This window comes from Pteronotus mesoamericanus, unplaced genomic scaffold (assembly GCF_021234165.1).
Source record: "Pteronotus mesoamericanus isolate MK-2021 breed Mesoamerican mustached bat unplaced genomic scaffold, CSHL_Meso_final scaffold_54, whole genome shotgun sequence".
Lineage (NCBI taxonomy): Eukaryota > Metazoa > Chordata > Mammalia > Chiroptera > Mormoopidae > Pteronotus > Pteronotus mesoamericanus.
Genome location: NW_026555321.1, coordinates 65,282,188 through 65,298,367, shown reverse-complemented (window position 1 = coordinate 65,298,367; position 16,180 = coordinate 65,282,188).

Here is a 16,180-nt window from a genome sequence, read left to right as displayed (position 1 = left end):
CCTGGATCCCCTGGAAGTCTGTTTCATTCCCCTTGGCCAGATTGGGAAAGCTCTCCTTCATTATTTTTTCAAGTACGTTTTCAGTTTCTTGCTCTCCCTCTTCTCCTCCTGGCACCACTGTGATTTGGATGTTGGACATTTAAAGTTGTCCCAGAGGTTTCTAAGCTTCTCCTCATTTTTTGAATTCTTGTTTCTTCATTCTGTTCTGGTTGAATGTTTATCTCTTCCTTCTGCTCTCAATCGTTGTGTAAGTCCTGGTTTCCTTCCTCTTACTGTTGGTTCTCTGTATATTTTTCTTCATTTCACTTTGTATAGCCTTCACTTTTTCCTCCATTTTGTGAAGATACTCAACCAATTCAGTGAGCATCTACATTACCAGTGTTTTGAATTGTGCATCTGATAGGTTGGCTATCTGTTCATCACTTAGTTCTATTTTTAGAACTTTTATCTCTTCGTTCATTTGGGCGATATTTCTTTGCCTCAACATCCCTGTTACGTATGGAGGGGCAGAGCCTTAGGTATTCACCAGGGTAGGGTAACCCAGGTCTGTGCGTTTTGATGCTGTGTATAGGATAGGGGTCCAAGAGGGATAATGCTGCTTGCTTGGCTCTTTGCTCGCTTTCATTTACCCTCTCCCTCCACTACTCACAAGCAAATACAGGCTCTCCTGGTGCTGATTCCCAGGTGGGTGGGTTTGTGTACATTCTAGGATCCCGTGGGTCTCTTTAACAACCTTTCTTGTGAGGCTGGGAGTTTCTCCTGCTGCCACAACCCCCACAGGTTTTCACCTCCAGAGGTTTTGAGGCTTTCCTTTACCCCATGTGGAACACTGGATTGTAGGGTTGGTCTCACTCCCTAGCTGTTCCTCCAAGTTTATCCTCATGGAAACTGGAACCTCCCAGTCCACCAGCCGCTGCCTTGCCACACGCCCTCTCCACCCCGGCTGCCTGTCTCCACCCCTCCTTCTGGTCTAGCTGAATGTTTCTTCTTTAGCTCCTTGGTTGTTGGACTTCCATACAGTTTGATTTTCTGGCAGTTATGGTTATTTTCTGTTTTCAAATTTGTTGTCCTTCTTTTGGTTGTGCAAGGAGGCAAAGTGTATTCACCGATGCCTCCATCTTGACTGGAGATTCCTATATATATATCAATTTCAAGAAAAGGAAATTGTTTACTTTCACTCTCTCTCTCTCTCTATGTATATATAGATCTCTCTCTCTCTCTCTCTCAAATATATAATAAGCATATTCAGTAAATACATCAGAAAATGTAATCACAAAAAAATACCACAAGTACAGGTTCTGCAAAATGTTATACAGTTTTGCTGAGTGTGCAAGACCTACATTTTATGTAAATGTAGAGTCCTGTTGTGCATTATTTAACTTTCAATGCAATGGATTGCAGGACTAGAGTTATAGAATAAATTCTTTGTAGGACAGAATTTGGGGATTAACTCAGGAGGAGTGGAAGGCAAATGGGAAGGAAACTTTCTTCTATGTTTCTCTCTGTGAATGCATATATCCAGTGCAGGAAGAACCCTTAGAGGAATAATCTATAATTATTCTACTAGCATGAAGTTTATCAGAGAAAAATGAAAACTTGATTTCACTGTTACAATACTTTATCTGCATTTTGTATTGCCTTTGATACTTGTATTTTTCTCTCTATCTTTAGATGACTTATGTACCATTCATAATGTATCTGGAAATTCTTATAATTTAAATAATTTCATAATGGACTCAACATGAATGTGATTAAGAATAATATAGGTAAAATAAGAATAACATGATATTATCTTGTATGATAGAAGTAAGTAAAGAGAATTAATGTTTGTATTTTTCTTATTGAATACTACTAATAATTGATCTGGGTGTCTGTGGTGGGTCTAATGGTGAAGGGGGTAAAAAGGTATAAACTTCCAGTTATAAAATAATTCCTGGGGATGTCATGCACAGCATGGAGGCTATAGTTAATAATACTGTGTTATATATTTGAAACTTGCTAAGACAGTAAATCTGATACATCAGACAAAGGTTTGATCTCCAAAATATATACAAAAGTCATACCAGGAAGGCAAAGAATTCAATTAAAAAATGGGCAAATATCTGAATAGACACTTCTCCAAGGAGGGCATACAGATGACCTGTAGACATGTGAAAAGATGCTCAATGTCACTAGCCATCAGGGAAATTAAAATGAAAACTACAGTGAGATACCATCTCATACTTTATTTATAATTATTAATGATTAATGACCATCATTAATAAATCAACAATTCAACAAGTGCTGGCAAGGATGCAGAGAAAAGGGAACCTTAGTGCACTGTTGGTGGGAATGCAGACTTCTGTAGCCACTGTGGGAAGCAGTGTGGAATTTCATCAAAAAACTAAAAATGGAACTGCCTTTTGACCCAGTGATTCCACTGCTGGGAATATACCCTAAGAATACATAGCCACCAATTCAAAAGAACTTAATGTACCCTTATGTTCATAGAAGCACTACTTACAATAGCCAAGTGCTAGAAGCAGCTTAAGTACCCATTAGTAAAGGAATAGATCAAAAAACTTTGGTATATTCACACAATAGAATATTATTCAGCAAAAGGAAAGAAGGAACTACTACCTTTTGCAACAGCATGGATGGAACTGGAGACTATTATTCTTAGTGAAATAAGACACTTGGTGAAAGACAAATACTATATGATCTTACCTATAATTGGAATCTAATGAACAAAATAAACTAACAAACAAAATAGAACCATAGGCATGGAAACATGGAGCAGACTGAAAGTGACCAGAGAGGAGGGGGGAAAGGTACAATCATGGAAAGAAGGGGAAGGGACTAAATGAAGGACATGTATGAATGATCCATGGACATGAATAACAGTGTGGGAATTGACTGTGGGATTAGAGGATGAGATCAGCAGAGAAGGGCAAGGGGGAAAAATTGAGACAATTGTAATAGAACAATAATAATATTTTTTTTAAAGTTGTCATCACAAGAAAAAAGTTTTGTAACTATGTGTGGTGACAGATGTTAACTAGATTTATTGTGATCATTTCCTAATATATACAATATCAAATTATTATGTTTTACACTTGAAACTAATATAATATGTTAACTATATATCAATAAAAATAATAAAATAAAATGTCATGATCTACAGGGAAAAGTGGATTGGAGGTGTCAAGAACCTTAAATTATTATTAATAAAAATTTTAAAAAAATGGAAGAGTTTATACACAGGAGTTCTCCATATCTGTGGTTCACTTTCTGCAATTTCAGTTATGCATGGTCAATCATGGTCAAAAAATAGTAAATGGAAAATTCCAGAAATAAACAATTCATAAGTTTTAACTTGAACTGTAAGCAGAAACTGAAAAGCAAAGGCCAAGAGAAGCTTCTCTCTCTCTTTCTCTCTCAGACTACACACTTCCATCTCTTCTCTGCGCATGTCTACTTCATTTTCATCTTTTTCTGCATTCTGTTTTTCTCCTCTTTTCCATACACATGACTAAATACAGTCAGGTCACCTTGACCTCACTGATTGAATAGCCAACTAGGAATTTTGGACCTAAATCCAAATTCACAGGAGAGAGAAAGCCTTGTCTGACCATTTGTTGCCATGTGGTTCTGGTGTCTTGGGTCATGATGTCTTGGGTCATCAGGACTATGGAGGCACAATTTCTTTTTCTTCCCTTCTTCATTTTCACTAGGTTATTGGAAAATGTATTGAAACAAAATGAACCTATCTTTGTATTTATTACATAAACTGCAGTTAGTCATAACACATCTCAATGTAGTATTAAATTGTTTGCTAATATTTTCTTTAGGGTTTTTGGATTGATAGTAATAAATAAAACTGGTATGCACTATTTTTTTTTGTTTAGAAAATAATGTTGTTCTTGTTTCCTAAAAATGTTTTCCTTTTTTTAAAAAATTTTATTTTAATTTATTTTTTCAAATACATTTGTCTCTGCCTCCCCCCCACCACTTTCCCTTGCCCCCTCCCTCCTTCCCTCCCTCAGCTTTTCCCCTTTGGTTTTGTCCATGAGTCCTTGCTATATGTTCCTTGATTTTCCCCTTCCCTTCCTTTTCCCTGACCCTTCCCTCCTTCCCTCTTGTCTCTGTTGATTTATTTTCCTTTCAGTGTTGCTGGTCTTATTTTCCTTGCAGCTTTGTATGGTTGGTTAGGTTCCACTTATAGGTGAGATCATATGATATCTGTCTTTCGACCCCTGGCTTATTTCGCTTAGCATAATGCTCTCCAGTTCCATCCATGCTGTCGCGAAGTCTAGTAGTTCTTTTTTTCTTTCTGCTGTGTAGTATTGCATTGTGTAAATGTACCATAGTTTTTTGATCCACTGATCTACCGATGGACATTTACGTTGCTTCCCACACTTGGCTATTGTAAATGTGCTGCTATGAACATTTGGGTGCATAGGTTCTTTTGATTGGCGTTTTAGGATTTTTAGGGTATAGTCCCAGCAGGGGGAATCACTGGATCAAAAGGAAGTTCCATTTTCAGTTTTTTGAGGAAATTCCACACTGCTTTCCACACTGGCTGCACCAGTCTGCATTCCCACCAACAGTGTACGAGTGTTCCCTTTTCTCCACAGTCTTGCCAGCACCTGCTGTTTGTTGATCTGTTTATGATGGCCATTCGGATCGGTGTGAGGTGGTACCTAATGGTGGTTTTGATCTGCATTTCTCTGATGGCTAGTGATGCAGAGCATCCTTTTGAATGTCTCTGGGCCCTCTGTATCTGTTCCTTGAAAAAGCGTCTGCCCAGGTCTTTGCCAATTTTTTTGATTGGATCATTTGTCGTCTTGGAGTGGAATAGAGTGAGTTCTTCATTTATCTTGGAGATCAAACCTCTATCTGATGTATAAAAAGGGTTGTCTCCCTTTTCATTTTGCTGATGTTTTCTTTCACCTTGCAGAATCTTCTTATTTTGAGGAGACCCCACTTGTTTATTCTTTCCTTTATGTCCCTTGCTTTAGGAGACATATCAGTGAAAAAATTGCTGCGTGGGATATCTGAGAGTTTCCTGCCAATGTTATCCTCTAGGACTTTTATGGTGTTGTGACTTTTATTTAAGTCTTTTATCCATCTTGAGTTTATTTTTGTGTATGGCATCAGCTGATGATCCAATTTCAACTTTTTGCATGTAGCCGTCCATCTCTCCCAACACCATTTGTTGAAGAGCCTATTATTGCTCCATTATAAGCTCCTGCCCCCCATGTCAAATATTAGATGCCCATAGAGACCTGGGTTTATTCCTGGGCTTTCTATTCTGTTCCACTGGTCTATGGGTCTGTTCTTGTGCCAGCACCAGATTATTTTGAGTATAGTGGTTTTGTAGTAGAGTTTGATGTCTGTTATTGTGATCTCTCCTACTTAGTTTTTCTTTCTCAAAATTGCTGTGGCTATTCAGGGTCATTTGTGGATCCATATAAATTTTTGAAATATCTGTTCTATTTCTGTGAAATATGTCATTGGTATCTTAATAGGGACAAATCTATAAATTGCTTTGGGTTGTATGGACATTTTGATGATATTAATTTTCCCAATCCATGAGCACAGTCTATGCTTCCATTTATTTGTGTCTTCCTTAACTTCTTTCTTCAACGTTGTATAGCTTTCTGCGTACAGGTATTTTACCTCCTTGGTTAAATTTATTCCTAGGGACTTTATTTTTCCTGTTGCTATATCGAGTGATATTTTTTTTTTTCTGATTTCTTCTTCTTCTCTTTCATTACTGGTGTACAAAAATGCCTTTGATTTCTGAATATTGACTTTGTATCCCATCCTTTTGCCAAATTCACTTATTAGGTTGAGGAGTTTTTTGGTAGAGTCAAGAGGTTCTCTATGTACACTACCATATCATCTGCAAACAATGATAGCTTTACTTCCTCCTTTCCTACTTGGATGCCTTTTATTTCTTTTTCTTGTCTGACTGCTGTGGCTAGGACTTCCAATACAACGTTGAAAAGAAGTGGTGAAAGCAGACATCCTTGTTGTGTTCCTGATCTTAGTGGGAAAGCTTTCAGTTTTTGCCCATTGAGTATGATATTAGCTGTAGGTTTTTCATACATGGCCTTTATTACGTTGAGGAATGCCCCGTTTATTCCCATTTTGCTGAGTGCTTTGATCATAAATGGGTGCTGTACCTCTTCGAATGCTTTTTCTGCATCTATCGAGATGATCATGTGGTTTTTGTCCTTTCTTTTATTTATGTGATGTATTGTGTTTATTGACTTGCATATATTGAACCATCCTTGCATCCCTGGTATGAATCCCACTTGATTGTGGTGGATAATCTTTTCAATGTATTGCTGGATGTGGTTTGCCAATATTTTGTTGAAGATGTTACCATCTATGTTCATCAGTGAAATTGGCCTATAGTTTCTTTCTTTGTAGGGTCTTTATCTGGTTTTGGGATTAGGGTGATGCTGGCCTCATAAAAAGAGTCTGGGAGTCTTCCTTCCTCTTGGATTTTTTGGAATTGTCTGAGAAGGACAGAGGTCAGCTTTTCTTTAAATGTTTTGTAAAATTCTCCTGGGAAACCATTTGGCCCTGGGCTTTTGTGTGCTGGGAGTTTCTTGATTACTGCTTCAATTTCCCCAGCTGTTATCGGTCTGTTTAAGCTTTCTGTGTCTTCCTCTTTCAATGTTGGAAGGTTATACTTTTCTAGATATTTGTCCATTTCATAAAGGATTTCAAATTTCTTGGCATATAATTGTTCATACTAGTTTCTGATAATTGTTTGTATTTCTGTGGTATCAGTTGCTATTTCTCCTCTTTTGTTTCTGAGATTATTAATTTGTGTCCTCTCCCTTTTTTTCTTGCTGAGTCTGCTTAAAGTCTTGTCAACTTTATCTATTTTTTCAAAGGACCAGCTTCTGGATTGGTTGATCCTCTGAATTGTTCTTTTCATCTCTATGCCATTCAGTTCTGCTCTAATCTTGACTATTTCCTTCCTTCTACTTGCTCTGGGATTTATTTGTTGTTGTTTCTCCAGTTCTTGAAGTTGTAGTGTTAGGTCTTTTATTTGAAATGTTTCTATCCTTTTAAGGTAAGCCTGTATTGCTATGAGCTTCCCTCTCAGGACTGCCTTTGCTGTGTCCCATAGGTTTTGGACTGTTATCTGTTCATTTTCATTTGTTTCCAGAAATTTTTTGATTTCCTCCCTTACCTCATTATTGACCCATTCTTTGTTTAATACTCTACTGTTGAGTCTCCATGAGTTTGCAAGGTTTTGAAGTTTCTCTTTGAAGTTGATTTCCAGTTTGAAGCCCTTGTGGGCTGAGTAAAAGTTTGGTATTATTCGAATTTTCCTGAATTTGCTGACTCTTTCTTTGTGTCCGATCATGTGGTCTGTCTTTGAAAAACTTCCATGAGCCTTTGAAATGAATGTGTATTTTTCTTCTTTGGCACGTAAGGTTCTATATATGTCAGTTAAATCTATTTGATTCAATGTGTCTTTCAGCTGCACAATATGTTTATTAGTGTTTTTGTTTGGAAGATCTGTCCATTTTTGATAGTGGGGTGTTGAAAACTCCTTCTATCAGTGTGTTGCTGTCTATATCTTTATTGAGGTCGTCCAACAATTTCTTTATATACTTGGGGGCATATAAGTTTACAATGTTTATGTCTTCTTGATAGATTCTTCCTTTAAGTATTATAAAGTGCCCCTCTGTGTCTATTTTTATGGCCTTTCTTTTGAAATCTACTTTGTCTGGTGCAAGTATGGCAACCCCCGCCTTTTCTCTTGCCCATTTTTTGAAATATTTTTTTCCATCTGTTTACTTTCAATCTGTGTAGGTCTTTTGCTCTAAGGTGGGTCTCTGGTAGGCAACATATGTGTGGGTCATGTCTTCTTATCCATTCAGCTACCCTGTGTCTTTTGATTGGAGCATTTAGTTCCTTTACATTGAGAGTTGTTACTGATAGAATCCTGTCCATTTTTTCTCTTTTTCACTCTTTCCCTTCATCTTCTTAAACCAGTCCCTTTAGCATATCTTGGAGTGCTGGTTTGGTAGAGATGTATTCTTTTAGGCCTCTCTTGTCTGGGAAATTCCTTATTTCCCCTTCTATTTTAATGGTGAGCCTAGCAGGGTAGAGCAGCCTTGGCTGTAGGCCCTTGCTTTTCATGGCTGGGAATATTTGTTGCCATTCCCTTCTGGCTTGTAGTGTTTCTGTTGAGAAGTCAGCTCCTAGGCATATATGGGCCCCATTATATGTTACCTTCTCCTTCTCTCTTGCTGCCTTGAGGATTCTCTCTTTGTCTTTGATAGTTGCCATTTTAACGATGATGTGTCTTGGAGTGGACCTCCTTGAGTTCCTCTTGAGTGGGTTCCTCTTTGCCTCCTAGATCCGTGAGAACGTTTCTCTCCTCAAATTAGGGAAATTTTCCATCATTACTTTTTTGAGGAAGTTCTCTATCCCTTGCTCCTCTTCTCCTTCTGGTATCCCTATTATATGGGTATTATTGCGTTGCAGGTTGTCCTGCATTTCTCTAAATGCCTCTTCATTCTTTTTGAGTCTTTTTTCCAGGTTTTGTTCTTTCTGGGAGCTTTTTTCTACCTTATGCTCCATGTCACTGATTCGATCCTCGGCTTCATCTAGCCTGCTTTGGATTCCTTCTACTGTGTTTTTCCATTCAGAAGTGGTATTCTTCATATCCTCTTGTGTCTTCTTGATAGTTTCTATATCCTTTTCCAGGTTGCTATAGTTTGTTGTAAGATCCTGATAGTTTCTCTGCAGTTTCTCATAGTTCTCTTTGAGCTGGCTGAGCTCATTGAGCTTCCTTAGAACCATTGTTTTGAATTCAGTATCTGATAGTTCCCTTGCCTCTATTTCATTTAGTTCTCTCTGTGGGGAGTCTCCTTTTCCACTCCTTTGGGGGGAACTTCTTTTTCTTCCCATTTTTGTGAGTGTCTGTTAAGTAATTTATTTATTTATGTATTTATTTTTGCTTTTGCCTCAATTGGGCCTTCTAGATTTCCTGACGTTGTGGATTAAACTTCTATGGTAGTAGGTGCATTTATTTATTTATTTGTTTGTTTGTTTTTTTATTTATTTCCTTTCCTTTTTTTTCTGGGCCTGCCTCTGATGATGTCAGTTGTTGACCCTATATGACCTTGGGTCGTTTGTTTGAGCCTTCCAGAAGTCTACTGTCTGTGTCTGACTCCTGCCTGGGCAGCTCTGTGAGTCCTTTGGCCAGGGATCCACTATTTCTGTGGATCACTCTGGACTCTCATGCTGGCTCCCTTATCGTGCTCCCTGGCCTGGCAGGATCCCCCGCCCACCTCAATCGCGGGTGCCTGCCCTAGCCCAGGGGGCTTCTTTGAGACCTCGTCTGGTCCCCCAGGCCAGCGAGCACCCCAGCATTGGTCTGTTTAGGGTCCTCTATTGTGTGCTTTCCCAGCTTTTGGCTCTTTGGGTGCGTTGCCTGCTCTCGCTGAATGGAGACTACAGAAATGGGAGGAAGTCAGCTCCAGGACTCTCTGGTTAATCCTGTCTCCAGTCTCTCCTCCAGTGACTCTGGGCTGCTCTGTGACCCATTTGGCTCAGGATCCACTATTTCTGTGGACTGCTCTGCACTCACAGGCCTGTGCAGGACGATTTACACCTGCCCTCGCTGCTCTGCGCACTCCCTTGCAGGCCCCATCGGTGCCAACCTGTGGGAGGCCTTGCCAGCCTGCGCATGTCCACACACATGCCCGCCAACCCTCGCGGGCCCACTCCAAGCAAGTGTGCGAGCCTGCATCCAGTGATACTTTTCTAACAGAATTATTAATCTTGAAAATTTTGAGAGACTCAACCTAGTGAAAATAAGAGCTATCCATTTCCTGCACCTAGATATAATAGACATTTGACATATTTGTTTTACATATCTCTTTTCAAAGACATAATTAGTCAAAATCCGGTCAAAACTTTGTTTTAAACTGTAATTTTGGACCAAGTAATCTAATATGTATACTTTTATAAAGTACCCTCTACTCAATTCAGCTATCATTATACCTTCTAATTGTTTTCTAGTTTGCCAAATAGAAATGTTTAACATAAATTACTAACATGGGACTCATATCATATTTTTATTTTTTATTGTTCAAATACAATGTCTCCATTTTCCCCCTACCACTCTCTCTTGCCCCACCCACCCACACTTCTCACATTCAATCCTTGATGTTGTCCATGGGTCTTTTATATATGTTCCTTGACTTGACCCTTCCCCTTTTATTCACCGTTATCCTGCTCCATCCTCCTCTCTGGTTAGTGTCAGTTTGTTTTTCTTTTAATGTTGTTGGTCATATTTTCTTTGCTTGTTTGTTTTGTTAATTAGGTTCCATTTACAGGTGAGATCATATGGTATTTGTCTTTCATCCCCTGGCTTATTTCATTTAGCATAATGCTCTCCAGTTCCATCCGTGATGTCACTAAGATTAGTAGCTCTTTCTTTCTGCTGAGTAGTATTCCATTGTGTAAATGTACCATAGTTTTTCAATCCACTCAATTATTGATGGACACTTAGGTTCCTTCAGACCTTTGGCTACTGTAAATTGTGCTGCTATAAACATTGAGGTGTACAGGTTCTTTTGAATTTGTGTTTCAAGATTCTTAGGGTGTAATCCCAGCAGTAGAATCACTGGGTCAAAAAGCAGTTCCATTTTTTAGCTTTTTGAGGAAATTCCATATTGTTTTCCATGGTGGCTGCACCAGTCTACATTCCCACCAACAGTGTACTAGGGTTCCTCTTTCTCCACAACCTTGCCAGCACCCGTTGTTTGTTGATTTGTTTATGATGGTCATTCTGACCCATGTGAAGTGGTATCTCATAGTGGTTTTAATTTGCATTTCTCTGATGATTAGTGATGCTGAGCATCCTTTCATATGCCTTTGGGCCTTGTGAATGTCCTCCTTAGAGAAGTGCCTTTTCAGGTCCATTGCCCATTTTTTAAATTGGATTGTTTGTCTTCCTGAAATGGAGTCATGTGAATTCTTTATATATTTTGGAGATCAAACCCCTGTCTGAGGAATCATTGGCAAATATATTTTCCTATATGGTTGGTTCCCTTTTCATTTTGCTGATGTTTTCTTTAGCCATGCAGAAGGTTTTTAGTTTGATGAAATTCCATTTGTATATCCTTTCCTTTATGCCCCTTCCTCTAGGGGATATATTGGTGAAAATATTTCTGCATGGACTATCTGACAGTTTCCTGCCTATGTTCTTCTCTAGAACTTTTATGGTGTCATGACATATTTAAGTCTGTTATCCATCTTGAGTTTATTTTTCTGTATAGTGTAAGTTGGTAGTTGAATTTCATTTTTCTGCATGTAGCTGTCTAGTTCTCCCAACACGATTTGTTGAAGAGGCTATTTTTACTCCACTTTATACTTCTGCCCCCTTTGTCAAATAAATATTAATTGACCATAGGGACATGGGTTTATTTCTGGGCTCTCTATGCTGTTCCATTAATCTTTGTGTCTGTTCTTTTGCTAATATTAGACTGTTTTGATTAAAGTGGCCTTGTGATATATTTTAATGTCAGGTATTGTGATCCCTCCTACTTTGTTTTTCTTTCTCAACATTGCTGCAGCTATTCAGGGTCATTTATGGTCTCATATACATTTTTGAAATGTTTGTCCTATATCTGTGAAATATGTCATTGGTATTTTAATAAGGATTGAGTTAAATTGATAAGTTGCTTTGTGTAGTGTGGACATTTTAATGATGTTAATTCTTCCAATTCATGAATACAGTATATGCTTTCATTTATTTGTGTCTTTCTTAATTTCTTTCCTCAGCATTGTGTAGTTTTCTGAGTACAGGCCTTTACCTCCTTGGTTAGGTCTATTCCTAGGTACTTTATTTTTCTTGTTGCTATAGCAAATGGGATATTTTCTGATAGTTCATTGTTGGTGTACCAAAATCCTTCTGATTTCAGAATATTGAGTTTGTATCCTACTGTTTTGCCAAATTCACTTATTATGTCAAGTAGTTATTTTGTGGAGTCTATAGGGTTTTCTATATATACTATCATTTCATCTGCAAACATTGACAGCTTTACTTTCTCCGTTCCAATTTAGATGTCTTTTTTCTTTTTCTTCTGTGATAACTGTGGCTAGGCATTCCATTACTATGTTGAATAGAAGTGCAGAAAACAGACATCCTTGTCTTGTTCTTGATCTTAGTGGAAAAGCTTTTAGTTTTTTTCCCTTTGATTATGATGTTTGCTATAAGTTTTCATATATGTCTTATTACATTGAGGTATGCTCCATTTACTCCCACTTTGCTGAGTCTTTTTATTTTAATCATAAATGGAGGCTGCACTTCATCAAATGCTTTTTGTGCATCTATTCATATGATCATGTGAGTTTTGTCTTTCTTTTGTTTATATTATATATTAATGATATATTATGTGATATATTATGATTATTGATTAGTGAATATTGAACCATCCTTGCATCCCTGGGATCAATATCATCACCATGGTGGATAATTTTTTTAGTGTGTTCCTGGATGTGGTTTGCCAATATTTTGCTGAAGATTTTAGTATCTATGTTCATCAACGATATTGGCTTGTAGCTTTCTTTCTTTGTTATCTTTACCTGGTTTGGTGATTAGGATGATGCTGGACTCATAAAAAGATTTTGGGAGTCTTCCTTCTCTTTGGTTTTTTTGGAATAGTTTGAGAAGGACAAGGATTAGCTCTTCCTTAAATGTTTTGTAAATTTCCCCTGTGAAACAGTGTGTTCCAGGGTTTTTGTGTGTTGGGGGAGTTTTTTGATTACTACTTCAACTTCACCAGCTGCTATTAGTCTGGTCAAGTTTTCTGCTTCTTCATTCAGTGTGATAAGGGTATATTTTTCTAGAAATTTGTCCATTTCATTGAGGTTTTCAAATTTCCTGGCATACAATTGTTCGTAGTAATTTCTTACAATCCTTTGTATTTCTGTGGTATTAGTTGTTATTTCTCCTTTTTCATTTCTGATATTATTTATTTGGGCCCTGTACCTTTTTTTCTTGATGAGCCTGCTTAAAAGGTTATCAACTTCTGTTTATCTTTTCAAAGAACCAGCTCCTGGATTGGTTGATCCTTTAAATTATTTTAGCCTCTATGTCATTCACTTCTGTTCTGGTGTTGATTATTTCCTTCCTTCTACTCCCCCTGGGCTTTGTTTGTTGTTTCTCCAGTTTTTGAAACCATAGAGTTAGGTTGTTTATTTGAAATGTTTCTGTCTTTTCTAGGTAGGCCTGTATTGCTATGAACTTCCCTCTCAGGACTACCTTCGTTGTGTCCCATGAGTTTTGGACTGTTGTGTGTACATTTTCATTTGTTTCCAGAAACTTTTTTATTTCTTCCTTGATCTCATTATTAATCCATTCATTGTTTAATAGCATGCTATTCAGTCTCCATGAGTTTGAATGTTTTTGAGGTTTTTTTCCTTGTGGTTGGTTTCTCGTTTCAAGCACTTATGGTCTGAGAAAATGCTCTCATTATCATTTTTGTTTTCTTGAATTTTTTAAGGCTTGTTTTGTGTCCTATCATGTGGTCTTTTTTTGAAAAGATAAATTATGTTAAAAGCTAAGTCCATTTGATCCAGTGTTTCATTCAGTTCCACAATATCCTTCTTGATTTTTTGGGGGGAAGATCTATCCATCTTTGACATTGGGGTGTTAATACCCCCTACTTTCAGTGTGTCGCTGTCTATATCACTCTTAAATTTCACCAACATTTTCCTTATATATTTGGGTGCTCCTATACTGGGTGCAATAGGTTTACAATGTTTATGTTTTCTTGATGGATTTTTCCTTTGAGTATTATGAAGTGTCCTTCTGGGTCTCTTTTTATGGCCTTTGTTTTGAAATCCATTCTGTCTGATACAAGTATTGCTACCAAGACTTTTTTTACCTGTCTGTATGCTGGAATATTTTTTTCCATCCTTTTATTTTCAGTCTGCATAGGTCCCTTGTTCTGGGGTGGGTCTCTAGTAGGCAGCATATGTGGGTTATGTTTTCTTATCCAGTCAGCTACCTTTTGTCTTTTTATTGGAACATTTAATCTATTTACATTTAAAGTTATTATTGATAGGCACTTATTGATTTTTTCCCTTTGTACCTGTATTCCTCTCACTCTTTTTCTTCATGAACTCAAAGCATCCCCTTTAGCATATCTTGCAATGCTGGTTTGGTGGAAATATATTCTTTTAGCCTTCTTTTATCTGGTAAACTCCTTATTTTGCCTTTCATTTTTATTGAGAGCCTTCTGCATAAAGTAGTCTGGGATGCAGGCCTTTGCTGTTCATGACTTGGAATATTTCTTGCCATTCCCTTCTGGCTTGTAGTGTTTATGTTTAGATGTCAGCTGCTACCTTTTTTGGGGCTCCTTTGTATGTTACTACCTGTTTCTCCCTTGATGCCTTTAAGATTCTCTGTTTGTCTTTGATGTTTGCCATTTTAATTATGTGTCTTGGAGTGGGCCTCATTGGGTTCCTTTGGAATGGGACCCTTCGTGTTTCCTGAACTTGTGTAACTTTTTCTCTTTTCAAACTATGGAAATATTCCACCATTACTTTTTCAAACAGGTTTTCTATCCCTTGCTCCTTTCTTCTCTTTCTGGTATCTCTATTATACAGATGTTATTATGTTTCAGGTTGTCCTGTATTTCCCTTAATAACTCTTCATTCTTTTTGAGTCTTTTTTTCATTTTCTTGCTCTTTCTGGGAGCTCCAGTTCACTGATTCAATCATCTGCTCCATCTGGTCTGCTTTTGATTCCTCCTACTGTGTTCTTCAATTTAGAAGCTGTATTCTTCATTTCTTCCTGACTCTTATTGATAGTTTATCTGTCCTTTTTCATGCTGGTATAGTTTGAAGTAAGTTCCTAGTAGTTTCCCTGTAGTTTTTGATAATTCTCTCTGACCTCACTTAGCTAATTGAGCTTCCTTTGAGCCATTGTTTTGAGCTCAATATCTGACAGTTTACTTGCCTTTATTTCATTTAGTACTTATTCTGGAGATTCCTCTTTTCCTTTCAATTGGGGGTTGTTTCTTTGTCTTCCCATTATTTGTGAGATTCTTTCTTTATTTATTTATTTTGCTTCTGCTTCTTCAATTGATCTGATTTGATTTCATGACATTGTAGTGTGAACTTCTATGGTAGGAGACCTGTGATATTCAGGGGTGCAGCCTCCTTGATCTCTTGAACTTGATGCCTTACAGATGCCTTTTATGTTGACACTCTGGAAGTGATTGGATTTTGATTGTTGTTTGGTCATTCTCTGGTGGTTCCTACCCTCCAGCTGGTTGACTGAGGGTCACACTGCCCAATACATCTTGTGTGTTTTTGTGCAGGTGCTGTCAGAACAAAACCACAAAGCCCAGGAAAGAAACCCACATCTGCAAAAATAACTCCCTCTTGCAATCCCACTATCAACAGCAAATGAGCCAGTATTAATAAGGCTGTAAGGAAATTAAGGCTGTTAAAAGAAAGGAGAGAAATAAACTCTTAGTATAAAATCTAATGATTTAATATGCACAATTTGATGGATCTGAAGTTAGCATTAAAAGAGCTTGTAGTAAAGAAAACATATCACAAATCATGGAGGATACCACAGTGAATTTCATCTCAGTAACCTCTACTATTTACCATTGTTTTTCTTTCTGGATCTGACTCTGATGATGTCAGATATTGTTCCTGTCTGTCCTTAGGCAGTCTGTTTGAGACTTCAAGGAGTCTACTGCCTGTCGTTGTCGCCTTCTGTTGTTAATCCAGTCACTCTGCACTTCAGCAGTCAGGCTTAGGAAGCACAGGGTGGGGCAGAGTCACCCCAGGGGGCAGGGCTATTGTTTCCTCTTATGCTGATGCAGCTCAGGGGAATGGTCTGCCTGAGCAAGATGGCTGCTGCTACATGGGGGAGGAGTCAGCACTGGGATCCCACTAGCTATCACCTCAGTTCTCTTCCCAAAGCCTCTCTCCCTAGTCTCTCCTCAGTTATCTCTGGCCCACTCTGCCCCCACCTTGCCAGAGCCCAGGGTAAGTGGCTGCAAATAAAAATTTATGCATTGGCCCTTTAAACTGTTCTTTGCATCTCCGGCCACCTGTCTCTGGCAGAGAGCAACTCTGCTGCTTTTCACAGCTGGCTGTTACCTGTGTACTTTTTGGGCTCTGGTGT